The sequence below is a fragment of the Zootoca vivipara genome, chromosome 1 (assembly GCF_963506605.1).
Source record: "Zootoca vivipara chromosome 1, rZooViv1.1, whole genome shotgun sequence".
Taxonomy (NCBI): Eukaryota; Metazoa; Chordata; class Lepidosauria; order Squamata; family Lacertidae; genus Zootoca; species Zootoca vivipara.
The window spans coordinates 28,210,430-28,227,801 of NC_083276.1; the positions used below are offsets into that span (position 1 = coordinate 28,210,430).

General features: G+C 44.1%; 1 protein-coding gene across 1 annotated transcript in view; it reads right to left on the minus strand.

Annotated features, from left to right (window-relative positions):
- NRXN3 (neurexin 3) overlaps positions 1-13,284 on the minus strand; it is a 1,204,733-nt gene extending 1,191,449 nt beyond the window's left edge. Inside the window, exon 1 of the mRNA XM_060282978.1 lies at positions 12,992-13,284. The gene's annotated coding sequence lies outside the window, so the exon portion shown is untranslated. The remainder of the gene's footprint in view (positions 1-12,991) is intronic.
- Between the last annotated feature and the right edge of the window lie 4,088 nt (positions 13,285-17,372).

Consider the following 17,372-nt stretch of genomic DNA (forward strand, 5'->3'; position numbering starts at 1 on the left):
AATGGAGAACGGTTCACGAGAAGGTGAGTGCTGTTACTTATGTGGCCAAAGCAGAGCCCCCCATATACAAGACAAAGGTATCACCAAGTTTAAAGGAGCCCCAAAGTCCGCAGGAATACTACAACTATGGGGGAAACTCCCCCCACAAAAATAGGACTGAGCATGCACAGTGGTCATGTAATGCTTACTTTTTGACAGGGAACTGTGTGAGATTGAATGGATTGGTTGGAATCCAGAAAGTAGTATTCCATTCTGCTAACTTTTGTTGTAGTTCTGACTTGCGTTATTGATCTTATACCAGCACCTGATCATTTCAAAAAGGCAGGAGTGTGTATCTTTATAGCTATGCTGTTGCTATTTAGCTACGTAGAGAAATTGTACGCCACTCCATGATTCTAGGATGAAAGGCAGTATAGAAATTTAATAAACAATAAACAAAAAGCAGCCTCACATTGAACTTCATCAGTTAAGTCTCTCTGAAGTCAATATGCATAAACCATCGTGGTTGTCTTTGTTTGCAAAGCCACATCCCAACAGAAATCAAGAAGCAACTGATAAAACTATAAATGCACCACAGCATATTTGCCAAAAACAAATTGAATTTGAGCGGGCACACTTTGAGGTCACAGACACATACTGTTCAGGGTGCATTTGTGTGAAAAAGAATCCAATCAACCTCAGGCCTACTCCTGATGCAGGGCCATCCATCAAAGGAGCTGAGCTTGCTTCACGTAACAATAATAGCCACCTCACCCACGTAACAAATGGGCACACAAAGAAAGTGATGGGCCTTGAGTTATGCAGTCTTTAAAACAAAACCAGAAGCTTGGGTTCCAAATATTGCAGTTTGCTCACAAGAAGAGTTGCCTCCGGCTTGTGGGGCAAAAGGTCAGAACCACAGACTAAGAAATTTACAGTGCAACAAGTGCAATGTTGTACTGTGCAGTATTCCTCCTCAGGGTTACAGACAGGTAGCAAAGCCCTCTTCCATTGCACTCCATTTGATTCCACTTGGGGCAGTTTTCCATCATCATGTATACAGTCAACACTCCACAGCCACTAAGCATGCTGTCTTCATCGGGCTTTTTAGGAGAGCTCCCTCCTTACTTTTTTCTATCAAGGTAGTCTCAATGTTTTCTAACACCTATGTCTTCTGCATAGGTGGGGCAGTTGTGGATACATACGGTTCCAAACCTCATTGTCAGATCTACAAAATTTTGCCATAGGGTGAGGAAGTCTGCACTCCCACCACCCACCCCTTCTGCAGGTTTGTGTCCAACCATCCTTGCTGCCACCACTGCTACCAAGAGAAAGGTGACTACAGGTTCAATGTGGCAGCTTCTTGCCTTCCTCTTCCTTCTTGCCTTCCTCTACCTTATTGCCTCTTCCTGGGCAATAAGGTAGGGCCATTCTTAAAAAACAATCCCTTGGAAGATGGCACCTCTGCACATTCACTGAGTCACCAAGTTTATTCTGCCTTCTAGCATAAGTTAAGTCAATACTCAGACTAGTTTTGCTTTTACACAAATTAATTGGTTTGAATATGGGTGAAGCATGCATGAAAACCTGTTGTCCATTAGCAAAAATAAAAATAGTGTACAATTTCAGGAGGTGGGAGGAGGAAAATTTCCAGGAAAAGCATGATAATTATTTCCAGGACAACAGTTAAAAAAAAAGGAAAGGAGAAGAAGAACTGCTACAGACACAGCTTCCAGAACAGATTGGAGGAGGTGCTATTCCTATTTTAACAGTGCCCAAATCTGCTGCCTGAGGCAGGCTGCTTCATTCTGCCTAGCGGTAGGGTAGAGCTCAGCCACTTGGCTACATTTGGGCAGCCTGCCTGAGGCAGCATATTTTGGACATAATTAAAAAGCAACACACTATCAGTTGTTTCAAATAAATAAATAAATAAATATTTTACTGTGGTAGGGTGTCATTTCAATGGTCTTAGCCAAGGCACCCAAATGTCAGGCCAGTGAGATCAGATGCCTTCTCATTGCTTACATTTTTTAAGTCATGTGAAGAATTTGTTCTAGGATGGTATATCTGAAATGACTGTCCAGCTACATTTGAGCAAGTTCTGCACACTGTCTCACTAGAGTGGTACATGCCCTGCTTATCTCCCACTTGGACGACTGCAATGTGTTCCACGTGGGACTACACTGAAGGTGACTCGGAGACTACAACTAATCCAGAATGGTGACTGGGGGCAGCCACTGGGACCATTTTACACTGGTCCTGAAAGACCTACATTGGCTCCTGGTACGTTTCCGAGCACAATTCAAAGTGTTGGTGCTGTCCTTTAAAGCCCTAAACAGCCTTGGCCCTGCATACCTGAATAAGTGTCTCCACCCCTATCCTTCAAGCCCAGACACCAAGATCAAGTTCCGAGGGCCTCATGGCAGTCTACTCACTGCGCAAAGAGAAGCTACAGGGAACCAGGCAGAGGCCATTCTCGGTAGTAGCACTCATCCTGTGGAACGCCCTCCCATCAGATGTCAAGATGAGTAACTATATAAACTTTAGAAGACATCTGAAGGCAGCCGTATATAGGGAAGCTTTTTAATGTATAATGTTTTTATGAATGTTTTTATATATGTTGGAAGCAGCCCAGAGTGGCTGGAGCTACCCAGTCAGATGGGCAGGGTACAAATAATGACATCATTATTTTATTATTAATAATTACATTATTATTATTATTTCTATTTATTATAATTATTACATTTTGCTAGTTATAGCTGAAAGCACCTGGCATTGCTGACAAAGACTAAGACACAAAAACATACAGTCGTACCTCGGTTTACGACCCGCTCGGGTTGCAAACACTTCGGGTTACGAACTCCGTAAACCCGGAAGTGTTTTCGGCGCGCGTGCGTCCCGCACATGCGCAGAAGCGGCGCGCTCGGTTTGCGACCTTTTCGGGTTACGAACCACGATCCGGAACGGATCGTGTTCGTAACCCGAGGTACTACTGTACTGTGATTTTTAAATGGATAGTGTAATTTGCTAGTTTTAGGGCTGTGTACAGCACCACACATCTACATCTCAGGACCTTGACCTGGGGGAAACCTGACCTGCATCCAGCCTTGAATCAATGTTTAATTAAGGTTTTTAAAGCCCTATAAGCTCAGGAGAGGGGTAGCAGGGAAAAGACACTGATTCTCCTTTTCCTCTCTTCCCAACTGAACTGCAGAGAGCAGAAGGGTTGGATCCTATTGGGTGCCATTTCACCCATGCATTCCCTGTAGGAAACGTGCTGGAAAACCAGCAGACCCCTTCAGCCAGTAGGGCTGCACCCTTGGCACACAGTTCCTGCAGTGCTGCTGGCATGGGCTCGACAGGCTTTCTTGGCCTCCACAATCTGCTGCCCTGCTCCTGCATAGTTTCCTCCAGTGTATCCCATCAAGGTGTGGTTCAGCCCTATCTGTCCTTGCCACCAACACCTGCAACTCTGTGGCTGCCATTTAGCAGACTCACCTTTCACCTGCATCAGCAGTCATCAATGGTGGGGTGGGGTGGGGGAAGCACATAACTGAAAGTGAGAGACCAACTGTCTTCTGGCACTGGCTCAGCACAGGAGCAGGAGACAGGTCTTCTCTATTCCTCTCCCCCACCCCAATCTCCTCTTCCCACCTTGGGACCTCTGCAGTTTCAGCCATTTCCTTTGGAATCCTGCCATGGTCTACTTTCCAAGCATATTACCTGTGGCTAACATGCTGGTAATGCAAACCCCTGCAGCTAGCAGGTGAAGGGTTCAGTTGCACTTATTGACTGTATACACGTGTCCCCTGCTGGGAACATGCATACAAAGAAAAAATGAATTCAAGCAGCACAGGGCTGTTTGAAAGCCCTCTTACAACAGCCATGGGTTGCCCTTGGCAGAGGCTGCCTGACTCTCCTCCCAGCAAAGCTTTCAAAACTTCCGAGTTCCATACAATGAGTAGCATACTATTGCTCTTACTTGTGACCATGTCCAAAGTACTTGCAATTCCATTGGCTCCCTTCCTCTAAAAAGAAGAGCCTGAAGCTTGGACTTTTATCAGCAAAGTCCACCAGTCCAGGAGGCCCTGCAGATTTATTATATGTTTTATTTATTTATTTATTTCTTACATTTATATAGCACCTTTATCTTCCAAGGAGCTCAAGGTGGTGTACATGGTCAAAAGAATGACTGCTTGTGTTAGCTGGCAACTTTGCTACAAATGCCTACCTACAGCTCCTTTGATTCCTTCCCTCTGGAGGGCCTCACCAGATGTCTGGGGCCAGAAGAGACTGCCAGACACCAACAAAGGGATTTACACAGAGCTGAACAACTTGCATCTTACCAAGATGAATGCAACCCACCAGATATGAATGGTGGCCCATGAAGGGCTTAGTGAACTCTGCCTCTCTCTTTTTTCAGGCCAATGCCTGTATGAGAAATAGGAGATTAGATCAGGACTCTGGTAGGCTGCCACATATGGCTATCAGATTGAGTTTGGCTTGGTGGAGCAGAAAGTGTGCAGGCCTGGGTTATGGCAGGCTCCCAAATCACACTTATCGCTCCTCACCAATTGTTATTCTTGCCCACCGCTCAAGCTCGCATCCTGCTGCTGGAAATTTGTTTGGATGCAGGAGATGCTGCAGCAGCAGCATCAAGGGCATTGCAAGGAACAATTATGGGAGTCGAATGCCCCTCCCTGCCAAACCAAAAAATGCACCCACATCCCGGTGCAGCTGGAAAAAATGGAGGGGGCCTGTCTTCCATCCTCTCGTGGTATCAGACTGTGCTAGTTGCCAGATGAGAAACTGGCATCTTCCATGAGATTCAGATAGCCCACCACTTTGTTCCTGGGGACTGAAGGCTCCTGGTGTTAATTAGCTCCTGTAATATGATGGATGACAGCAGGAAAGCCAGAAGTGACACAGGCAAATTGCATTCCAGAATGAGCCTTCCCTCCTCATCAAGGGCACTGGAAAGGGATCTGGAGAAAGACAGGAGCTGAGCTGCAATGCCACTACCTGGACACAGTGTATATAAATACAATGATGCTGTAGGAATCGGGAACTAGGAAGTCCACCCTCAATGCTAACAAGAGAAAACAAAGAACGTTTGACCTGCCACAGGGGAGCCACACAAACAGGTTTCTTGGGCTGATCCCTGCTGCCATGAAGAAATTGAATGCTTGAGAAAAGGATAAGATTGCCCTGCCCTGATTTGGTGGTCAAGCCCCTGCTGCCCATAGGAAGCAAAGGAAGACACAACTAGACACAACAACATACTAAGGAAAAGAAGGAGGCAGCTCAAATCAGGGCCATGAGGGGATGCAGCCCTACCTCCTGGGCGAGAAGCATCCTTTTCTCTCCAAGACCAAGGCCAAAGGAGAAGAGATGAGAACTGGGGCAAGGAGGCAGTTGGGTGGGAAAGAGGAAACCACCCATGTATCACCCATGATGAAGTTAGGGATGGAAGATGAGACAGGCCAGGGAAACTGGAAGGGATGGCCTGGGTACTGCAGCACCATACCACAGAGGTATAAAATATTAATATAAAGTTAAAATGTGGGGGGTATATCCCTAGTATATAAACATCCATGTATCACCTTAGTTCATTGTAGCAACTGCCAGTGCATAATCATCCCATTCTCCTGCAGTCTTCTCTCTCTCCAAGCACACATTGTCCTAGGACAGGCATAGGCAACCTTGGCTCTCCAGATATTTTGGAACTACAACTCCCATGATCCCTAGCTAACAGGGCCAGTGGTCAGGGATCATGGGAGTTGTAGTTCCAAAACATCTGGAGTTCCAAGGTTGCCTATACCTGTCCTAGGACCAGCTCATCCACTAGACAAACACAGTACTGGCACTGCATGCAAGCCCTGCAAGGGGAACTGTAGATACTGACTATGTTCTGTAATTAACTGTCCCAGAAAAAGGATGCTTCCAGAAGACCTATTTATTGAGTATTCATCCAGATTTGCTTGGGGGGAGACTAGATGATGTTGCATCAAAGAAGGTATTCCCTTGCACTTCCCAGTGCATTTCCTGTCACTTTCCTTATTGCAAAAAATCTCATCTTGGTGAAGCAGGTCTGTTGCACAAGACCTCCCAAAACACAATAATGGTGAGACCTGAATTTTCTGGAATGTGATCGAATCCCACCTGAAAGCAGTGTCAGTTTGGAAACACCCAAAGGTAGAGCAGCAAGATGAAAAGACTGGGGCAGAGAAGACAGAAATCTACAGTGGGGGTTGCAAACAGACAGGAATCAAGACCAAGAGAAGAAGATGCATCTAACCTGATTTATAGATCCTAATAATGTCTAGGACCAACTCCATTCTCCACTTACAAAATAACCATTACAGAGTTCTGTTTATCCACCCTAAGCTCACTTTATTAAAATGCAACCTTCACAATTTCAGAGCAATCACCTGGTACAGCTCTGTTGAAACTATTACTTTAAACAGGGAGCTGCACATCTGAATATTCCCCCATTTAAACAACAACCCTGCATATAAAAAAAATCAGCTCGGTGGTAGATGACAGGCCAGGATGGTTCTCTCCAATATGCTTGTTTTCTTTAAATGGCAACATTTAACTATGCAACCCCCTGTTTACAGTCTAAAGTGGAGAGTCCCAGCAAGACTGTATTATGTGATTACTCTGATCACGGAGATCAGCTCTCAGGACTCAGCCAGTCCACAGAAATCGCATTGTGGTTGATTTTCAAAATGCAAGTGATTTTTAAAATGGAAAGTGAAATAAGGGGCACTTTGAACTTGGAACCAGGGGGAGGAAAAAGGAGCCACCGAAAAGGAGTGCTCACTTGTCTCCCAAGCACATTCAGTACACTGACAGCACTCCTTCCAGATCAAGGCTTAGTTGCAAAAGCCTTTTGCATGTCAAAACATTGCATGTCAATAACTATATTGTTATTGCTGAGACTTTAGCATGAGCAATCTTTGAGTTACTTTTTATAAGTCCCTCAACTTTCTGCATCAGGGATGATCAGAGAGGTAACTCCAGTAACTTCTTTTTGCTGGTTAGAAATTACTAAGCACATAAAGGTACCTTGAGTAAGCATATGGGTTTGAATTGTTGTTCTTTTTAATGAAAAAGAGCTAACTCACCCTACGACAGTTTTTGACCTTGGCTGTTTTGGGTTGTTGCTTTCTACACCCTGATACAGCATCTCCTGCATCTGCCAACTTCCACCTAAAGTGCAGTAGACTATGCAATGCTGCCTGTCTGAAGAAAAAAAAATAATGAGGTAAAATAACTCCCTATATTAAGACAGAGAGACAGACAGAGAGAGAGAGAGAGAGAGAGAGAGAAACACACAAATCAGAATCTGAGAGGTGGCACAAACAGGAAGCCCAATGTTCACCAAAATGATACAGGAATCAAGGAGAAGGAATATCCACTTACAGATTTTGATCTTGGTCATACAAAGCCCTGGAATCTGCTTTCTGGTTGATGCTATATACTACATGAAAAGAACCCATGGAGTATGCACATTATTTGGTGGTAGAAACTCTATCTAAACCTGGGATGGTGAACCGGTGACCCTCCAGGTATTCTTGGACTCTAACTGCCATCAGCCCCAGGTGACCCGGCCAATGGCTATGCTGGCAGAAGCTGATGGGAGTTCTAGTCAAGCAGTAACTACAGGTCTGCAGGCTCCCCACCTCTGATCTAAAAGAGAAAAGCCACACTCAGGCACTAACATTTAGCGCACCAATCCACAACTTGTTTTTCAAAAGAAAGTCCCGTTCATTTTAACAGGACTTTCTTCCACATCATAGGATTTGAATCATGGGGATGATACGCAGCAGAAATATCAAATTAATATTAATTAAGGCTATTTACCTTGCCCCTGCCCTAAAACGCCTTGAAAATTATTCAGGCCAAGCAGAATTTTCACATATTTTGATATTCATGTTGGAATCATCTCGTTCAATGTGAAAGAATCTTTAGCCAAAGAGCTAAGCGAATTACACAAAAATCAAGCAGTGTTTCTCGATCCTGCATCATCCAAATGCTAAACAGTGAGAGGTGAAGGAATGCAACATTTTGTCGGCTTCAAAGAGAGTTTTAAAGTTGCAGCATAACTTGACGTTCCCTTCATCTTCATTTTTAAAAACTTACTGTTCAATCTCTGCTCCATTGATGTGTACAAAATAACCATCACAAGTAATAACCAAAAATTCAAGAGACCGATATTAGTACTTTCTCGGGGTGGGAGTTTCAATTTAACAAGTGTAGCACCCCCTACCTGTTGCTTAGCTGGTCACTGCACTATCACATACTGCCTTGGTGCGAGCTGCAACACAACCTGCCAGTTACTAAATGGGCTTGAAAGAATAAACTTTCTCAGCTCAGATCTAAGAGGTTGGACCTGGGCACACCTGAGAAGCAAAAACCAAGGAGCCTTGTCATTTCCCAGTATCTGTCTATGAAAACTGTGCAAATCAGACACCCCATAAGCCTTGCATCTTGGCTTCTGCGGTTCTCATTTGCTAGAATTCCTCAAGGTCAGCGAGGGAAAGGAGAGCGAGGAAAAGCAAATGGCATATGAAGACATTGCACTATGAGCACCTTGTTCAGCCCATTTCTGTTACCAGCTAGTAAAGCAGAAAATATGGAGACCTTTGAACACTGCAGCCAAATTCAGCCACATGCAGAAAGCAAGGAAGAACTACTGCCTGCCGAGATGACGGAAGCCATTAGAGATCATTCCTTTCTACCAGATTTGCTACCCGCACTATAACACACCCATCTGATGATGGTAAGAAAACAGGTTTGCCTCAAGGAGGAAGGCCTTTTCTAAAAAGGAAGAAAAGGGATTTCAAAGAGTCAAGGCATCATGTCAACCCTTTGCGCCCAGCTTTCCTTCGCTGCTGTGCCCTTCCCCACACTTCCAGGCATGCTCTCTACCCACTGCCTAGCAAAAATTCACCCACGCAACATCAGCAGGGCTAGAAAGAGGCTGACAAAAAAAAAGATAGGGTGTAACTGGGGGGAGGTTGCAATGCTTTCTTGAGACCAGAAAAAGCCATTTCCCCCCTCTCCTCCCCCCACCACACATTCTAACGGTGAAAGGCAAGTTTCTTCTGCACCCTCCTGCAACACATGTACAAATGTCACCCATGATTCGATGCCCTCCAGTCTCATATGAGTATGCAGCCTTCAGCACAGAAGTACACGGGATCAATTACATCCCTGCTATGTCTGATCAGAAGCACAGAGAGGCTGGGGAGGAAGAATCTGGAGGGACACCGCACGAGGACAGGCCTGGAGACAGTAGCTCGGTCCTGGATGTGGCATGACTCCCACATCCCTCTCCCTTTGTATTGCAATGCCCTCCAGCTTGGAACACACACGTATCTGGCCTTTGTTAGGTGAGGACGCCGTTGGGTGCCTGCCTGCATGCCATATACTCTCCAGTGTTGCAGGCTGCATCTTCCCTCGTCCACAGCTGCCTGGAGTAACCTTTATTCCAGTATGTCGCAAGCATGTATTTCACGGGTGGTTAAACCGAATCATTATCACCAGGCATTTACTTGACCAAAAAAATGTTATTACCCATCGTCGAGTCTATTCCGCCACAACACAAAGACACCCACCCGCCTTCTCTTCTCCAGCCCCCTTCTACCTTCGTTACATACCCTCCTTTTCAACATGTGAATCATATGACAACATGCCCGGGGTGGGGGGAAACAGAGCAGAAAGAGCAGGCGGAAAAATGCATAGGTGTGCGTTTGCCATTTGCTGTATTTTCCTATTCCCGACCAACGCCTATCAGCTCTCCCCCAACCCAACACGTAGATATAATTTCAAAATGCAAGATATAGAATTAAACCCACGGCCTATCGTGCAGATCTCGGATATTAACCGTGATCTGCACATGTATTGGGAGCCCAGATATGTGGGGCACAAAGCAAAGGTCATTGTGCTATGGTTGTAATACACATGCACACACCCAAAAAAAAAGCCGCAGAGCCATCAAGAGGTAATACAGAATTTTCTCGTCAAGAGCCAAAAAGCCTACGGGGGGGGGGGGGAGGCGAGAGGAGAAGAAAGGGTGTGTGGATAGAAAAACAGGGGAGGAAATGGCAGAAAATGAGGAAGGGGCTTAAGACCATACAGCCCTGAGCTTCTAATCCCAAAAATTACAGTCTATCCTTCCCCCCCCCATCCCCACTTAATATACCTTCTTTGCTCTCCAGCCTCCCCTACCAGCATTAGTACAGACAGATTTCTGTATCTTGGTTTTGCAGCAGTGGGTCTAATAATTCGCTGATCAAAACCCCTCACTAAAGATATCCCCTCCCATTCTTTTTTTTTTAGCTCCGGCCTAAAGAATAATGTGTTTTTAGAGATAATGGTGGCTATTAAAAATAATAATAATAGAAGAGGACACATCACAGACATTATTCAAGCAGCTCCCCCGCATCACCTCAATCTCCCACAGCACGCACCATGATTTTTTTCTGATTCCCTCCCATTTCCCCCCAACCCTTTTCTCCACCCATCAAGAACAACAATCATAAATAAAAATTTACCGAAAAAACGAACAACAATGAAAAAAAATTGGGAAACGAAAAATCCACAACTCAATCTGGATAGCCGATCTCAAAATCCCAAGCACTAATCCGCTTGAATTCGTTCTTGCCCTTATATAAGCAGCAGCACGCCAACATGTTCAGTGGAAACGCAGTGTAAAATGAGGCCAGGGTAGAAGAGCCATGGAGAACGGTGATATCATCGGATATCAGCTCCATCAAGGAGCCATCATCACCGGCATGATGAAATCAAATGTGGGGGCCTCGAATTTTAATTTATTTATTTACTGATGTGACATTGTTCCACAGACATCCCTTTTCCCTCCGTTTCCCCCCACCCCACCCCACCCCACCCCCCGTTGTTGTCATATAAAGGATGATAAGGAATAAACATATTTTGCTCCCAAAGCTTACTCCTCCACCCAGAGATCCCCGAAAGCTCCAGAAAGAGCAACCTCACTGCCCAAGACTCTTGTTTATATTTCATTGAATCGATTGATACAGCCCCAGTTGTTTTAAGTATCACCGATATTTTGGTGTTCTTAGGTAAAACCCCGACACGTCTCCCCTTTCCCACAATAGAGAGGAAAGAGCTATGGAAAATAATTCCATCAATGCCCATAATAATGGGGCACAGAAGCACATACATACAGAAAGGCAGCATACTAAAATGGTAACCGTCATCTCTCGCGGAGGGGGGGAAAGGGGGGGGCTTTTCACCAGCCTTTAGATAAACTTGTAGAACTGGGTACCGTGGACCATTTTAACTTAAAATGAGAGCTACAACACCCTGGCGTCTCATGGTATATTTAATGGCCGATTCTACACGGTGAACAGACAAGTTCTCCTTGGCATCTTCTTTTCTCCACCCAGATAACATCCTTCTCTCTCTGACTTTTCGCTAGACTAGTTAGGAGTTCACCCCCGCAAAATCCAGTCCCCAAAATATCCCACGGCACAAATACTGGTTTGCGGTCATAGGGGGAAGGAAAAAAATTATCTCAGAGATCTGAGCATTTGACACTGGAAAATCTCATGCTACAATTGAAGAAGAATAGAAATGAATTGGTTGGGGGAAGGGGGGGAACTATTTTCATCGAAATTTTGAATATTCAGGCCAAAGAAGAAATGAAGAATGAGAGCTTGTTAGGTGGGGAGGGGGACCCTGGCATTTCAAAAATGGTTTCAGGACATTTTTGTTGTTGTTGTTGTTGTTCTGCCTTTGAAGTCTTTTATTTCCTACGCATTCTTTAATGTATTTTAACCAAAATTGCAATAAGACAATAGATGGAATAAATTTCACTTTTGTGGGAGGAAAGAAAAATGTGCTTTGGTTTGGTGTTGTCGAAACAAAATAATTTCAGATATTTTGTTTCCTCATCATAAAAAATAAAATAAAATGTAAAAGTAAACAAAATACCATGACACTTGAACGCAGCACTAGAGCTGGAACCCATTGGAAAGGGAATTACATCACTGTCCTTCATGGTTTAAAATTGGAAAATAACTGAAGGTTTGGATGTAGGGGAGAGGATGATTTTAAAAAAAAATCCTGGGTATTTCGCACACATTTTTAATTTATTTATTTTGCATTAAGAAATCATCCAACCAACCTTTAAGGTCACTCCTTGCCTGGAAGCTCACAGCACTTGCTCGTAGTGGAAGTTTTCAGGCAAAGACAGGTACTAAATCATTAATATAAACAAATGGAAGGCGGGGAAGGAAGATTCTTGTAATAGATCCAAAGTAGTATGAGGTGTGGGGGGGGAGAAGAGATCCTTCACATATTTTCATTCCACCCCCCTGATAAAAAAATATTCAGGGTCGGGGATGGGGGGAAAGAACCTAAAGAAGATCTAATATTCTTACAAAAAAAAATATTTTGGCTTCTTAAACAGATCTCTGCCACAGTTTAACCCAGCACTGCCTCTTTCCCTCAAAATAACAATTTTTATTTTAAAGTCAAGTGCTCAGTGCAACTGATCATCGAAATGAATCGGGTTAAAGGTATTGGCCCAAGGTTTGGAGTTTGTGCTTTTCACCTTTAAAAAAGAAGAAGAGGAGGTCTTTGGAGAAGATGTGCAGTTTTCCTCACGCTCAGGCACACGTAAAAATTACTTTCTGGGGATGAGAAAATCCAGTATGAGGGGAGAAATAACTTTACAAAATGCTGTCCAGCATAATAAATCTCTATAATATTGAGGGTAGGCGTTTGGGGCAGGTTTTGGGGGGTTTTTTTGTTTTGTTTTCTTTCGAAGACCCACTCTATTCTTCACAGCTCTCTCTGGTGAGAACTTGGAGCACCTAACACCTTCCAAAGTGGGGGGAATCTCTCGAGTGGGCGCGCTGAAATTCGTCCGTCCGTCGTGGGGAGCAAGGCGTTGTATTCCATCCTAGGGAACCATCTCCTTCTCTCTCCCGCCCGCCGCCACCGAAAAAAGTCTTACCTTGGTAGTTGAGAAGCGAGTGGGGTTGTTTAACCAACTCTTTGTTTGTTTCCTTCTTTGGGGGGGCCGCTAAGAAATCCAGGGGTGTCTCTTGCCTCTCTCTCTCTCTCAGCGAGAGTGTGGTGGGAGGGGAAGCGCGAGGCGGGACCGGGAGGGCGTTGTCGGAGGTGCAAAAACGCGGGCTGCGAAGCAGGTTGAGGGAACGCGCGATGCAGGCAGAGAGGAGCGAGGGAAAGCTTTGGCGCGCCTCAACCCCTCTCTCCGCGAGTTGCGTGCGAGGAGAGATGCGTAGAGCGGAGCGCTCTGCCTGAGACTGTCGGAGGAGCCCAGGAATTTCACGCACTCCGGAGCCGGCCCCTCCCCTCCCCGGCGCGCAGACCCCAGCATTTAAAGGGACAGCCGCGACTGTGTGTAATTCGGGGCTCGCGCTCCTCCCAGCGCTGTTTTGCAAACAGCTGAGAAGATGTAATCTGGGGACATCCTCAAGCCCAGGGATGACTAAGAGGCAGGTGCTCGCCAGCCCCGCTTTCTCACGCCGCGAACTCAAACTGGGGAAGGCAGATAACGCGCGCGGCTCCTTCTCTGGGGAAAAGCTGCTACGGTCAATCGGGGGGAGGGGGTGTTAAGCCACTTGGCTACTCCAGAAATTAAGCAGGAGGCGAGGGAACAGGCTCTCATAGCACCGGAGGGTGGGTTAGGCAAGGAATGATACCTTAGCCTACCGGTACATCTCTTTCTATATCCTGTAGGAATTTTAATTAAAAAAAATGTTTGCCTTGTTTTGTTGCATTCTTTCAGTTCTTTTGACTGATGTGGCTCAAGGCTCTTTTATACACACAGAGGGGGGGGGAACACGTTTTGTGTGTGTGTGTGTGTGTGTGTGTGTGTGTGTGTGTGTGTGTGTGTGCTATCCATCCATCCATCCATCTACCTATCGCTTGGTTCAGTTCTGCAAGTTGCTCCGTAACTGGGCCCCCAACACTCACGAAATGCAAACACAACTGTCTGGATTTTGTCTTTGCAGGGGAGGAAAAACCGGGGGAAGAATGGCGCTCCAGCTATTAAGAGTGGCTTACTCATGCTGGGAACTAGGCAGCCACTTAAAGTTCACCACTGATAGATCACACACTGCCAGCCTTTCCCACTTAGGAATACAACAGCCTTGCGGAAAGACGGAAGGGTTTCATGTCAATGTGGTTTTTTGTGTGTGTGTTTTGTGGTAAGGATCAAAGAAAGTAGTTAAAACAAACGTGCTGCTATAATATCTTCGTTTCGGCTGCATGTTTTATCTGCTTCGTTCTTTCACGTAGTTATTTTTACACGGCTGTCTATTGTAGGAAATGACAAACGAGGATCTAATAGTCCATTAGGAAGGCACAACACGGTGCTTTTGCTTTTCAGAGGATTGAGAAACTAGAACGAGCAGTTTCACTTTCTGTTCCCATTCGGTTCATCTAACTCACATACAGTACAAGCATTGTATTTGAGATTGTCAAATAATAGTAGACCAGACAGCCATCAACTATTTCAGAACTGGGACCCACATTTAACCTAAATATGCATTTGGGGACCCATTTCTTCTTCTTATTATTATTTGCCCTTGTGTGGCAGTAGTGCTTTTGTTGCCATCCACCTTAGATTAGACTGCATTTATATTTTATTTTACATTTTAAGCATATAGGAAAATTCTGTTCCTGTCTACTCAGAAGTAATTCCCATTGAGTTTAATTCAACTTATTCATAGATAAAATACCTGTTTGCAGCCCTAATATTCCAGGGTTTGTTTGTTTGTAAGGACACCCAAGGCATATACCAAGAACAAATACCAAATACACTTAAAAATCAATGAAATGCAATAAAAATAATAATTCACAAAACTAAAACAGAGAATTAAAAGAATTAAACCAAAAGAGGAAAGAGGAGCAATGTGCCAACTAACCCTTATGTCTCATCCCAATAGTTCTCCAAAACAAAAACAGGTTTATGCAACCTACAAATAGGTTTTTTTTCCTTTTTCCTTTTTTTGTCTATAAATTGTGTTAAATAAAAATACAGACAGCCCCAAGAGGCAAATGAGAGAACAAAGTGAACATGTATCCTACAGGGAAGAGTTCAAGTGATCAGTTGTAATGGCCAAAAAAGTATTTTCCTACATACCTGTCTGCTTGTAACAGGGATGGGGAACCTGCAGCCCTCCAGATGTTGCTGGACTACTGCTCCCATCATCCCTTACCCTTGGCCATGTTGACTGGGCCTCCTGGGAGCTGGAGTCCAACAAAATGTGGAGGGCCACGGGTTTCTCTTTACTGGCCTAAACTCTGAAGATGGCGGACAGAGCTAGACTTTCAGTTTTAGATGGGCAGCATCATTTGGGAGAAAGCCGTCCTTAAAATATTTTAAATTACTATGATCCAAAGAGCTATTTGAAGCATGGCCAAAGACTTGGGTATGTCCTGTGGCATTTTTTTACCGCCCCCTCCCCTTTGTAGTCCCTCATGTCATCTCTGTGGGGGTTGCCATTGTAACTGAATTGTACAGGTTTGTATTTTATGTGATATAAGGTAAATGTTGTGTGTGTGGGGGGGTATTTATAATATAAAGTAAGGTGAGTGCAAAGGAGGGCAGGAGATTTGGATGATACATTGTCTTATATTGATGGGGTGTGACAGAATAGGGGTGCTTGTGTGTCAGCTAAAGACAGCTGGGGTTTTGGAGAGGGAAAGAAAGGGTGATTGGTGTGGGAGCTGAGAAGTAGGATACCCTAGGATAGGAGACAATACGATCAGAATAGAAGTATAAACACATGTTATAAAAAACCAAGTATCCAGACACTGTTAAAGTACCTGCTACATTCAACTTTCACTGTAGTAATAACGTTTTGTTTGTTCACACCGCATCTCATGTTTGACTAAGCTCTGAGGTTGTGAGAAAGCCAGTGATATTAGTGTTTGTATGGTGGAACCAGAATACCAGTTGTCGGGATATTGCTTAAGGTATTAGACCCCCAGAGCCGGGAACTCTAAAAGGCACATATAGGGACCCAGGTGGGCTTGAGAAACCCTTTTCCAAATAAAAAGGATTGATGAATAGAATTAAAGTTCACTCTTGCTCCTGATCATAGCTGCCAAGTTTTCCTTTTTCTCGCGAAGAAGCCTATTCAGCATAAGGGAATTTCCCTTTAAAAAAAGGGAGAACTTGGCAGCTAGGCTCCTGAGAGATGAGCTTAGGTAGAGGAGGGCACAACAATATCATGAACTTATTTTGAAAGTTTCCTGAATTTCAAAAGGTCTTCGCTCTGGGGCATGGAGGAAGGCAACTATTTGAGGGAGCCCAGTCCTGTTAGCTGCATGCGATTGGTTTTTGCAGTTCTTTGGATCCCAGTCAATGACTGAGCCAAAAAGGCACCTAGCAGTGTCCTACAGAAACACACCTCTCCTTGCACACATACTTCCTACCGTACATTTCTTTATTTCATTATTTGTGGATGCTGCTACATAGCATGAAGTTCTCTAGACAGCTTAAAATGATTAAGTAAAAAAGCAAAACACTAAATAAAGCAGAAATAATACAAAAGAGACAGGACTCACTGTTTGTTTGTTTGTTTGTTTACAAAATTTATATGCATCACCCTTCATTATCAAATTTCAGGGCTACAATAAGAAGCAATGTTAAAATCATAAATACCACATGGGGAGACAAAGAAAACCTATAAGTAAAAGCTAGGTATTAAGATAAGCAATGCTTGGCTAAATAAGTAATAGTGCAATTATAATAGAAGACAGTTCTACTGAAATGTGTGGGGCTTACTCCCAGGTAAATGAGGTCACTTCATTTACCTGGAAGTAAGTCCCATTTAAGGATGGATAAATCAGTTTCTCTCGATTTCTTGTTTTTCCCATCTTAAATTTGATTCTCCACATTTCCACATCGGGTTGTGATTTAAAAAGAAGTCCTCAAGAAAATTCACCAGCATTTTAGTGTAAATTTCTCTTAATATACAGTGGTGCCTCGACTCACGAATTTAATCCGTTCCAAAGGCACCTTCGTAGGTCGAAAAGCGCCATTGGAAACGTGATTTCCCATAGGAATGCATTGGAAAAGGAAAAATTCAAAGCAATTCAAAGCAAAGTCAAAGCAACCCCATCTAAAAATTCGTAATTCGTAAGTCGAAAAAACCCTATATAAAACCACCATAGTTTCCATTCGGATGTCAAGAAATTTGTAAGCGTGCGGCCATTTGCCCCATTCGTAAGTTGAAAAATTCAGTTGCCGAGTCGTTCGTAAGTCGAGTTACCACTGTACATATATTAGTATGCAATTTTGCTTAATATGCACGTTTTTGCAAAGCAATATTCCCTTATATTTGTAAGGTTTTTGTTTT